Source organism: Lonchura striata, chromosome 6 (genome assembly GCF_046129695.1).
Source record: "Lonchura striata isolate bLonStr1 chromosome 6, bLonStr1.mat, whole genome shotgun sequence".
Taxonomy (NCBI): Eukaryota; Metazoa; Chordata; class Aves; order Passeriformes; family Estrildidae; genus Lonchura; species Lonchura striata.
Window position 1 is genome coordinate 66066054 of NC_134608.1, and position 12574 is coordinate 66078627.

Genomic DNA, 12574 nt, shown 5'->3' on the forward strand with positions numbered 1-12574 from the left:
CCAGTCCCTGGCACAGCACAGGCAATGCTCCACAGCCACCTCTGGAGCTCCCAGCCCAGCTCCTGAGTGACCAAATGACCCCAAGTCCCACCTGGGGGAAGGGCCCAGGAAGACCAAGGAGTATTTAAGGCTGACTGCAAGGCAAGCACACATCTTCACCCTACCTCCTCTTGGAATTTCCATCTGAACATTGCTGGAATCCAGGAGTTGGTAGCTGAGTGTGTGCTCCTCTGTATCTTATTGTTCTCTCTTTTTGTATCTATTTCTTCTATTTCTGTACTTATGCAAATATTGATTAACTTTAAATTGAACAGGCTTAAAGTTTGTGAGGTTGAATGGGCCAAGTCAATACTTTGAGAAGTTTTTTTTTGTTGATTGACTGCCATATTAAAATGTTTGCCAAAGTTTCTCTGATTTTCTAGATTTCCCAGTAAAGGCTGTTTTGTTGTTTAGAGCTCCTGAGAAACTCTTGATAGTATTGCTCCAGTGCATCCAACTCAGAGGACACAAATTATTGTCATTCCTTTTAAATGTCTCCATGAGAGAGTTTTTTAGTGGGTGGGGGTCAGGGCTTGTGTGTCCTGCTTGGCACAGCCCAGGCAGGGCTTTCACAGCCCCATCCCACACTCCATTTCCCAGCTGGAGCCGCTGGTGCCTCTGAGTTCTGCTGCCCCAGCCCCAGGGACGCTCTCCTTGTCTGCCCATTCCCCCAGGGTCTCTGGGCAGGGATGGCCTCAGGGGGGGCTGCTGACATCCTCAGCAACTTGGTGGCTGCTGTTGAATTTTACTGCTCCAGAGGATTGTTCAGCCTTCAGCTCTTCAGTTCAGGAATTCAGTGCCCCAGGGCTCATTAACATTCAGAACACCTTAACAAGCCAAGCCTCTGGGAATAATTTGATTTAAGCTTTCAAATCCTTTGTGGTTGACTAGGTGAATTCCATTAGTTTAGTTGAAATAAATGAATTTTATTTACACAGGGAGTGAGAAAACATTTTTTAGGTCCTGTTTTGATTTTTTAGTGCAATCTCCAATTGAGACTGAATCCAACTACCTCCCCATGCAGTTGGAATAGATATGAAAATCAAGACCCTTTATGGCTGACAATCCATCAGACTCTGTCCCTACCCCCACCCCACCATTTCCCCCATCCAAGCCCTGGCACTCAGAGCAGCCTTGTGCAAATCTGAGCTTCCTCCAGCCCAGGCTGCACCTGCAGGTTTCAGCTCCTTGGCTCCCATTCCCACCTGCTTTCCTTGGAGAAAGAGCTGCCCCAGACACAGAGGGATGTTCATTTATTGCCAGCCAAAAAAGCCTGGGGAAAGCACAGCTCCATCAAATGCAAAAGTCATTCCTCTGCTGGATATTAAACCCACTGTGCACAGCAGACAGTCTCAGAGCAATGGAAAACACCTTCTGTGCCCAGCACAGATCCCAAGGTCCCCCCAAACCCTCCCTGCCCCGATTCTTCCTAGATTTGCTCTTTGCACACATGAGTCACAGGCTGAAGTCCGGAGCTGCCTCCATGGCCAGAGGGAGGAAGAGAGGGAAAGTGGATGAAGAGCTCTCCTGTGCAGAGCCAAGGTCCAAGTGCAGCCCCTGCAGTGAGAACCACAACTCATCAAAGAGGAGAGCTGGAAACACCTGAAGGAAGAGGGACAGGAAATAATAAACAGAATATTGGTGACACTAGTCAACAGGAAGATTAATATTTCTTCTCCTGCCACTTGCAGGGAATTCCTGTTTCTGGTGGGAAAACTTTGCCATTTCTTAAAAGTACTCAAATGACCCAGATAATAAAGATGTCCTTGAATATTATGAAACTAACAGGTATTAATACCTGCACCCTTTCCAGGCAGACATCAGCTGTGTGCCCATGAACAGGCAGTGCCACTTGTGCCCTGAGGTGCCGAGCTGGGATTGGATCTCTCCGAGAGGAGCTGAGGGAGAGCAGAGCACCTTGCAAGCTGCAGGTCCCTGCCAGCCCCGCAGGGCTCCTGTGCCATCAACATCTGCTCTGCTCCAGTCTGGAACAGGGCCCAGCACGGTGCCGGGACCATCAGAGAGCTGAGGTGTGAGCTGGAATTCCATGCCCTCCCCATGGCGCAGCAGCCCTGCATTTCCCTGCTCCAGCCTTGGTCTCCAGCACAGCCATGGAGGCTCTTTGGGCTCCTGAGTGTTCCTACAGCCCCAAGGGCAGCTGAGCTCTGCCTTGGGCACAGGCAGCCCTGGCCAGCGCAGGCCATGCTCAGCAGTTCCTTGTCTGTGCCCGGCCTTGCTGCCAGCCCCGGCAGCGGCTGCGTGGCCCCTCTGTGGCCCTGTGCTGGCCCAGCCATGGTGCCACAGCCCCTGTGCAGCCCAGCCCAGGACAGGAGCATTGCGGCTGGGAACGGCCCCTGTGCCGTGGGGCCCTGGGCAGCCTTGGGGCTCTGTGCCCCATGGCCTCCCTGCTGGGCAGCCTCTGCCAGCTCCTGCCGAGCCCGTGGCACCTGTGGGGCTGCACAGACAGCCCTGCCCGGGCTCTGCCGGCCTCGGGGCCAGCAGAGAGGCGGCCAGGGCTGGCCATGGCCGGGAACAGGCCCTGAGCCCCGCAGGAGGATGGAGCTGGGCCACAGCCAAACTCAGCCCAGGGCAGAGCTGGGCTCAGCAGCCAGGGCTGCCCAGGGCTGGCGCAGACAGAGGCTGGCGCTGACAAATGTCCTGGGCCCCTCCCTGCTCTGTCCGTGCCCCAAGGGCACAGAGCAGCCTTCTCTCTGGGGCTCTTGCCTGTTTTGAATGCCTGCCCAGGCGCTGGCCCTGCCCCACAAGGCCTGGGCTGAGTCCTGCCCCTGCCCGCTCAGCCAGGCTGAGATGGACACTGATGGTTTCTGTGCCAGGCTCTCCCAGCCCAGCCCAGCTCCCTGCCAGCTCTGCCAGCTGCCCTGAGCTCTGGGCAGCACCAAGGGCCTCTCCCCAGCACAGCCCAGCCGGCTCTGGCCCCACAGCTCTGCTCAGCCCAGGCTGCTCTGGGCACTGCCCCACGGCCTCAGCCCCTGCCAAGGGCACAGCAGCAGCTGCAGCTCAGCCAGGACTCAGCCCCACTATGGGGGAAGGGGCTTGGCCAAGGCCAAAGGAGCTCCCTGGCTGCCCTGCTCCCCTCTGCCTGAGGTGCTGAGAGCTCTGCAGCCCCTCCTGCCATCCCATCTGCCCAGGCCAGCACAAGAGCCCCGGCCCTGGGGCCCTCCAGAGCTGCTCCTGTTCCAGGCCCAGGGCCCATCCCAGAGCTGGGGCAGCCACAAAGCTGTGCCCATTTCTGCTCATTGCTGCTCTGATGGGGATGCATCCTCAGCCATTTGGACTTTGATGATGAATTTTACTGCTCCAGAGGTCTCTTCCTTCTTTAGCCCTTCATTCAGGAATTCAGTGAGAAATGCTCATAAATATTTGTTCAAAATACCCAAACAAGAAAAACCTCTGGGAATAATTGGAGTTTTCAGTTATTCTGTGGTTAATTGAAAAGATTATGGAAATTTATTCAAAGTGAATATACTATATTGAAAACAATGCAGAGAGAATTGTTTTGTCCTGATAAGTTTTCTTTTCTTGTTTATTGATTGATATCAGCAATGTCCAATTAATACTGATCCCCAGAACCTTCTAATGCAGTCTAAAAATATATGAGAATCAAGACCCTTCATGGCTGATAATCAATAACACTTTGTCCCCACTCCCTCCCCAGCATGTCCCTCATCAAATCCCTGACAATCCTATGGATCAGGAATGTTGTGGCCATCAGGAGCAGGGCACTGATTCTTCCCCTGTGCCTCCCACTGGTTGGGCAGCACCTTGAGTGCTGTGTCCAGCTCTGGGCCCCCAATTTAGGAAGGACATGGAGGGTCTGGAATTTGTCCAAAGAAGGGCAACAAGGCTGATGAGGTGTCTGGAGTACAAGTCTTATGAGGAGTGGAGGTGGGGTTGTTGATCCTGATGAAACTCCAGTGACTAAGGATCTTAGGGACTTTGTGACACCAAGGGGCCCCATGGAACCAAAGGGACATTGTGACACTGGGAGGCCTCATGGAATCATGGACACCATTGGGACACTCTGGGGCCTCATGGAACCCTGGTGGCACCAAGTTGGCTGGGAGTGCTAATCTGCTGGAGGGTAGAAGGGCTCTGCACAGGGCCCTGGACAGGCTGGATCCCGGGCCCAAATCCAACAAGGTGAGGTTTAACAAGTCCAAGTGCTGGGTCCTGCACTTTGGCCACAACAACCCCTGCAGTGCTACAGGCTGGGGAGAGAGGGGCTGGACAGCAGCCAGGCAGAAAGGGACCTGCAGGGACTGATGGACAGCAGGCTGGACATGAGCCAGCAGAGTGCCCAGGTGGCCAAGAAGGCCAATGGCTCCTGGTCTGGATCAGGAATGGTGTGGTGTTGAGGCGCGGCATGCGCTCCTCGCCGCGGCACTCCGAGCCGTGCTGGGCGGTGAGGGAAGAGAACGGGCGGCCGCTTTCCCCCGCAAGCTCTGCAGTTTCAGTTCGTGGCGCGCAGGGACAGACGAAGGCGACACGGGACTTGGGGGGGAACGAGATGGTTTTATTCCATGAGCCCCAAGACCCCGGCGGGCGGGGGGGCAAAGGTTTTATACAGAACTCAGGAGGACGGGTGTAGGAACAGTAACCAATGAGGGAATAGCAGGGGAGGAGTTTAGGGCAGAACTAACATCTGGAAGCTGAGGAGGGGGCTAGAATGAATGACAGGGAAGGTTCTAGGGAAAGGGGCAGGGAAAGGGGGGTTGGGGGGGGAAACAGATATTAAACAAATATCAAATGAAAGAAAAACACACCACCGCATCTCCCTCTTTTACTTTACAAAAAGAAGGAGAATTTTCTGGTTTAAGCAAATTAATAAAACATGCAAATAATATAAAATCATATGATAACATTGTAAATTACTTAAAGGACATGAAAGACACATTATTGCATTTATAGGGCAGGAAGAGTAGTAACAGCTTAAATTAGACACAAGACTGCACAAAACTTGCTGTTTTGCTGTTCTGAGTAACAATTTAAAATAATGTAAATAATGTAAATAATTGAAATAGAATGAAATAATTGACAGAAATTAAACTAAAAAATTTAATTAGAATGATTAAAATTATAACTATCTAATTTGAATAAAATAATTAAATGGAATTATTGGAATTAAATATAATAAAAGATCAACTAAATATAACTAATAAATTTTTAAATTTCGCAGCAATGCAGCAAGCCTGAAGCGATATAGTAGCTGAGTGATTCCTGTAGCAATAATGGTTAAACACAGCCTTTAAGTTAAAAAATATCAGAAAAGACTGAATTAATTATAATTATAACAAAACAACTTAATATAAAATCAAATTGTAACATTACATATTATTAAAAAAACATAAATTGAAAGACATTAAAAAATGATAAACTAATTGTGATTATAACATATGAAACATATAAAAACTTCATCTGGAGTATATAAAATTGTCTTAAATGAGAGTCCAAATTAAGGGTACAAAGCACAGCAGGATTTGTGACTTCATCTGATTTAGAATTTGCTGCGTCGCGGCGTTTGCGATGTTCAGCTTCTTAAATTCTTAAAGCAGAGTCAGCGGATAACGGCGCTTGTTTTAAAGCAGAGTCAGCGGATAGCGATGTGGTTTGTTCAATTTGAATGTCTGTTTGAGAGGTGGGCCTAATATCTTGAGTATTAATTAACTGGGATGATATTTCTTTCTATAAAATATAACTCAACAAATAGATTATTCAAAAATAATCAAAAGCAAAAAGAGGAATTTGTAGTTAAATAAAAAGGAATATTGGGTAGGGTACATTAAGGAATAGGATAGGGGAATCAGACAATCACTTAATTAGTGATTGCCATGATTAACAGGGGGTATCGGTAAGGGGTGGACTGGGGCGCCGCCATTTCAGGGGGAAGACAAAATGACGGATCCTCAGTCCCGGGTTTCGGCTCCATTTCCTCGGGAGAAGATCCCTCCCGACCCTCCCCCCGGAGGACGAGCCCGAAGAAGGATGGGGGAATATCCAACCCCGCCTCCCCACAATAGGGACTAGCCTCGTGCAGGGACGGTGCAGGGCTATTGGGAGAGAGATGGGACTGGCGGGAAGCCAGGGGCGGAAAAGAAGGGTCAAGGCGGGAAAGCGGGTCTCGAGCGGCGTGGCCAGCGCCATCTTGGGAGGGGGTGCCAGATACACTGCACTTGGCCTGAGCAGTGTCCGGCAGGGCACTTGGGGCGGCTCGGCCACAGCCATCCCCAAGGGAGGATAGGAAAGGGTTTTAGGAAAGTCCGAGGGGATGAGGGTATGGGGAGCTTCACAGAAGCAAAAAGGGGAAATTTATAGGAGGGGGGGGGGGCCGCCCGACGCAGCTGGATGTCGGCGCAATGCGTGGGTGTAAAGGGCCCCTTTTAACAACTCTCCTATAGCTAACGTGTCGCCCTCTTAGCTGTTCCCTACTGGTGTCTTTTCTACCCCCTCCGTCCAGCCCAGAATGGGGAGGGGAGGATAGAGAAGACAACTTTTTCGAGGAGAAGAAAAAGCGATCTAATCTAGGTCCCCACAGAAGACTAGGCGAAGGATAGCACTCAGTGCTAGCTTCTCCCAGAAAAAGAAAACCCACCCGCCTGCCAGGGACATGCACGGCTACAGCCCCAGTCTGGGCGCAGACGGGGGTTAAAACGCGAGAAAAAAAAAGGTGGCAGACCCAGCCGCCCGTCGGGGCGACCCCCACCCCGTGTAGCCCACCTTACCTTGCAGGCTCGGACGGAGATGGCTTGAATCTTCTCCTCGACTCGATGGAAAAGTCGCGCTGAAAACTGGGGATGTTCCTTCCCGGTTTTGGCCCTTCCGGAAGCCTGGGTGTTCCCGTTAAACCAAGACTCGTCCCCGAAGCCTTGGTTTCGGCCACTATCAGCCTCCGGTGGTCTCGCTGCAGATGCTGACCGAGGAATGAACCTCTTCTCGGTCAGCCCCTCTTCAGGCTCCCCCGAGCCGCTGCCAAAACCGCCCTCTGTGTTCTCGGGTAAGTCTGCCCGCCAAAAAGCTCTGCAGCCCGGCTGCCCATGCAGCGCGGCTGCTCCAGGGCGGGTAGATGGCAAGAACAAAGAGGTCCCGGAGCCTCAATCTTTTTCGCTCGGCGCTCAGCTCCTCATAGCATCCGGCAGAGCTTTTACGGCCGTAGATGTTCCTCTTCCTTCCTTCTTCTTCTGTGAGGCGGGCGCCCCCACAAATTTGCCCGTTTTTTTTACAAGACGAAGGAGGGAACCATCCTCTCGCTACCATATGTTGAGGCGCGGCATGCGCTCCTCGCCGCGGCACTCCGAGCCGTGCTGGGCGGTGAGGGAAGAGAACGGGCGGCCGCTTTCCCCCGCAAGCTCTGCAGTTTCAGTTCGTGGCGCGCAGGGACAGACGAAGGCGACACGGGACTTGGGGGGGAACGAGATGGTTTTATTCCATGAGCCCCAAGACCCCGGCGGGCGGGGGGGCAAAGGTTTTATACAGAACTCAGGAGGACGGGTGTAGGAACAGTAACCAATGAGGGAATAGCAGGGGAGGAGTTTAGGGCAGAACTAACATCTGGAAGCTGAGGAGGGGGCTAGAATGAATGACAGGGAAGGTTCTAGGGAAAGGGGCAGGGAAAGGGGGGTTGGGGGGGGAAACAGATATTAAACAAATATCAAATGAAAGAAAAACACACCACCGCAGTGTGGCCAGCAGGAGCAGGGCAGTGATTCTTCCCCTGTGCTGGGCACTGGTTAGGCAGCACCTCGAGTGCTGTGTCCAGTTCTGGGCCCCCAATTAAGGAAGGACATGAAGGGGATGGAGCATGTCCAGAGACGGGCAAAAAGGTTGGTGAGGTGTCTGGAGCACAAGTGCTGTGAGGAGCGGCTGAGGGAGCTGGTGTTGTTGATATTGGAGAAGAGGAGGCTCAGGGAAGAAAAGGTGGTGTCAGGGCACACATTGGACTTGATGATATCCAGGGTCTTTTCCAACCTTGCTGGTTCTGTGATTCTCTGAAACCACCCTTGGAGCAGCTGCAGGAGGAGCCCTGGGCCTCCTCTTCAGAAGCTCCAGCAGCCCAGGTCCCTCAGCTTCTCCTCACAGCCCCAAAGCCCATCCTGTCAGTCCTGCAGAGCCTCTGCAGCTCCTCCTCACTGCCCAGAACAGGGAGCCCCAGAGCCAGACACAGCAGCCCAGATGTGCACCCTGGCCTGGGGTGCCTCTGGCAGGGGAGCAGCACCAGGCACTGCAGGAGCCTGCAGACAATTCCTGCAGCACTTGTGGGATGATCCTGCTCCCCAAGGGACGTTCCCATGGTGCTGAGCCAGGAACTGCAATGGGGAGTGGGGCCAGAGAGGAAAGGACAAACAGGGATGGGCTGTGTGCAGGGGAGGGAACAGGGGTGTGCAAGAGGAAGAAATCTGTGGCAGGAAGAGTAAAGAAAGCAAAGGTGAAGCCAAGGAAATGCTCAGGGCAGTTTGGGGGTGGCTGCCAGGCAGCCCTGGCTCTGAGCAGCAGTGTCTGCAGTGGGACAGGAAACTCCCAGCTGATGGGAACAAACTTTCTGGCTGACTGCAAAGGCCAGGACAAAGCTGAGTGGTTTCCCTGGTGTCCCCCAGCCCTTCCTGGCCCCAGGGGCTGATGGCATTTGTGCTCCCTCAGGTTCATGTCCCCACAGCACCAGCATGGGGGTGCTCCCACCTGCTGTGTGCAATGCAAACAGGGGCTGCTGAGCCAGTGCTGCCGTGTCTGTGCCTGCAAGGATGCGGCACCTCTGTGAGCTGGGGCAGAGGCCAGGGCTGCAGAGGGGGGATGTTGTTGGCAGCTCCATGAGGACGCTCTGGGACGCTGCCCTGGGCTGTGCAGCACTGGGGATGGATCAGCCCCTGCTCTGCTGCTCCTTCCCGTCCCCCCAGGGCCCTTGCAGAGCACCAGCCGTGCTGTTTGCCCCCAGCCTGCCCACGGCCAGCCTGGGGCTGCTCACGGGGGTTTTCTGTGCTGAGCATTGGCCTGGCCATGTTCTTGAGAGAGCCTGGGCAAGGAGCCTGGAGCCCCCAGGCCCTGGCCTGAGGCGTCAGCGCTGCCCCAGCAGTGCCCATGGCCTGTCCCTGCTGCAGCCCCGGCACTGCCACCCCCAGGACTGTGCCCGGCCCCGAGAGCACTCAGGCCCTGCAGCAACACCAGGGCCACCAGGGCAGCGGGGCAGGGCCACGGGAGCAGCACTGGCAGCACCAAGTGCTGCTGCTCCTGGGCACAGCTGCTGTGCCAGCACTGATCTGCCCCAGCTCTGCACACAGACATTGCTGCTGCAGCTCCAGAGAAGGCAACCAAAGGGCATCTCTGCAGAAAACTCTGCTGGGAGATCCTTTAGTTCCTTGAAAGCCACTGAGAGCGCAGACTCTCATTGACACAGTCTGTGGCCACAGGGAAGGTGCAGAGAAACAAAATGAGAAATGGCACAAGCAAAGGCATTTCTTTGTTGATAACATTAAAAAGTAAAACAAAGGAAAAGCACCTTCAAAATGAAACCAACAAGAAGTATCAAAAATTACTTTTATTACAAGTGATTTGCAGAAATTGGCCAGGCGTTTAATGTCCCTGGAAGCATCCAGTCATCAGTCTCCTCACTGCAGCCTTGAGCTCCTGGTTCCTCAGGCTATAGATGACGGGGTTCAGGGCTGGAGAAACCACTGAGTACAGAACTGACAGGGCCAGATCCAGGGATTGGGAGGACATCGAGGGGGGCTTGAGATTGGCAAATGCTGCAGTGCTGAGGAACAGGGAGACCACGGCCAGGTGAGGGAGGCAAGTGGAAAAGGCTTTGTGCCGCCCCTGCTCAGAGGGGATCCTCAGCACAGCCCTGAAGATCTGCACATAAGAGAAAACAATGAACACAAAACAACCAAATGCCAAACACACACTAACAGCAAGAAGCCCAAGTTCCCTGAGGTGGGATTTGGAGCAGGAGACCTTGAGGATCTGTGGGATTTCGCAGAAGAACTGGCCCAGGGCATTGCCATGGCACAGGGGCAGGGAAAATGTATTGGCTGTGTGCATGAGAGCATTGAGAAAGGCACTGGCCCAGGCAGCTGCTGCCATGTGGGCACAAGCTCTGCTGCCCAGGAGGGTCCCGTAGTGCAGGGGTTTGCAGATGGACACGTAGTGGTCGTAGCACATGATGGTCAGGAGGGAAAATTCTCCTGAGATGAAGAACGCAAAAAAATATAGTTGGGCAGCACATCCTGTGTAGGAGATGTTCCTGGTACCCCAGAGGGAATTGTGCATGGCTTTGGGGACAGTGGTGCAGATGGAGCCCAGGTCGCTGAGGGCCAGGTTGAGCAGGAAGAAGAACATGGGCGTGTGCAGGTGGTGGCCGCAGGCTACGGCGCTGATGATGAGGCCGTTGCCCAGGAGGGCAGCCAGGGAGATGCCCAGGAAGAGGCAGAAGTGCAGGAGCTGCAGCTGCCGCGTGTCTGCCAGTGCCAGCAGGAGGAAGTGGCTGATGGAGCTGCTGTTGGACATTTGCTGTGGCTGAACATGGGCACCTGTTCATGGAGAAAGGACAGTGAAGTGCTAGAGGAGATACCTGTAACCAAAATCAAAGACATTTCCCATACACTCTCCCCTGGAGCACACATAGACAGCCTTTTGTGTTCTACAGTTCTGGGGTTTTCTTCATAAACACCCTTATATCAGTCCTGGTGTTCCTGGAAATCAGAAACCTTCAGCATTTCTGCTGCACTCAGGGAGAGCAGAGCACATTATATGCGGCAAAGTGATGAGAGGAGAGTGAGGGGAGATGGTCTGATATTCTGATCTTTTTAGAATTTCTCTGGGCTTTGACCTTTCTCCCGAGGAGGATGATCAGCTTCCCACATTTTCCCTAAAAAACCCCCAGGTACAGCTGAGAGGAGATGGATCCACCACAGCCCAGCTCCACATTTGTAGCCAAGGACTCACATTGCTTATTTCACCAACCCAGTGGTATTTTCAGTGTCTCAAAACCTCTGCCTTTTCCCATCAATCTTATAACTCAGAGATGCTCTAGGACAGGTTTGCACCCTGGATTGAAGCTCCCAGCTTGGACTGAAATCCCAGGCACATTTCCAAGTGTCCTTCTGATGGCACTGGATGAAGGGAGGTGCAGCTCCTTCCCTGGCTGCACTGCCAGCACTGCCCAGAGCCGGGCACTGGGGACAGCTGTGTCACCCTGAGCCAGCTGTGCCCCCTGCCAGAGCCCCCAGTGCCGGGCAGCTGCTCCCAGCCCTGTGCTCTGCAGAGGGAACTGGGCCCGGGGCTGCAGAGCTGCCCCACGGCTCTGCTGCAGCTCTGCCTGCACAGGAGGGGCTGCACGCCTTGGAGCCCCGGCCCTGAGGGCAGAGGCTTGGCTGGGGCACAGGAGGGAGGGGGCTTGTGCAGAGGGAGGGGCTGCACTGGAGGGGATCCTCTGGACATCTCTAAACTCTCCCTGGCTCAGCATTTCTGGGTTTTCTTTTCTCTCCTTCCCTGATCTTCTCTCTGCTTCCTGGAGATTTTCCTCCTGCAAGTGTTTCCCTGTGCCTGATCTCTCCCTGCCAGCACTCCCAGACCCCAAATCTCTGTGCACTCTCCTTGGCCTGACAGAACCCTGCCTGTTTGAGGGGCACTGGCTGGGGCAGGTTCTGTTTGCAGCTTGGAGAAAGGACAGCTCAGACTGAGCCTGATGGCTCCAGCAAAGGTGATGCTGGTGCTGTCCATGGGCAGAGTGGCTGAAAGCACATTAGGGATCTCCTCTGAAGCTATTGATCACTAAAATAACAGTTCTAATGTCTCATGCGCTTGTCAAAATTCATAATCCACCATTAATATTAATCCCCCTTCCCTGCCACTCTCCAATAACAGGAAAGTGAATAAAAAGTCTTACAATATTTTCTCATTTTTATCAAAATCTTTGTCTTGGAAATATTCTATGAATGATCAGAACCCCTCAGCATGTCAGAGCTTCATGAGCATTTCACCTTCCCTCATCAGAAATACTCAGAGTTGTACTCACAGGGTCTGTGGGCATTGGCATGTTCCAGCTTTAGGAGATCACTCCAGGAGCTGCAGCTGCATTGTCCTGCAGCCAGAGGTTCCTGTGCCAAGGGCTGGCAGTGATTCTGCCCCAGGCACTTCTCAGCCCCTTCCCAGCCCTGACTGATTGAAGCTCTCTGTGCCTCTGTGCTGTGCCCAGGCTGGCTGCAGGCAGTGCACCAGCCCTGCTGGGCTGGGAGAAGAGCTGCTCAGCAAGAGAAATGTGCTTTTGAAGCTCTGCTTGCTTACCAGCATCACCCTCTGTGCCAGGAGCCCGGCCCAGCTCAGCAGCACAGACACAGCACAAGGACTTTAATCACCCTCTGGGGCTTTGTGCTCAGGCCCTGAACATCAGGCCCTGAGAGGGAGCTGCAGAAACCTCTCCAGAACTCCAAGTCAGAATCCAACTCCAAAGTTTCTTGGACTTTTAATGGGTCCCACTGAGGGACATGACTGAGAAAGTGTCCCCAGGCCCCAGGCAGAGCAGAGAACT

The 12574-nt window shown here is 53.5% G+C and overlaps 1 protein-coding gene and 1 long non-coding RNA gene across 2 annotated transcripts in view; both read right to left on the reverse strand.

Moving 5' to 3' along the window:
- Nucleotides 1-12574, reverse strand: part of LOC144246558 (uncharacterized) — a gene marked incomplete at its 5' end in the record, with an annotated part of 597045 nt that overhangs the window by 232214 nt on the left and 352257 nt on the right.
- On the reverse strand, nucleotides 4553-7084 carry LOC144246375 (uncharacterized). Its single transcript, XR_013340082.1, has 2 exons — nucleotides 6780-7084; nucleotides 4553-5684 (listed from the first exon to the last, which is right to left on the reverse strand). It is a non-coding gene; the product is annotated as an uncharacterized LOC144246375 (long non-coding RNA).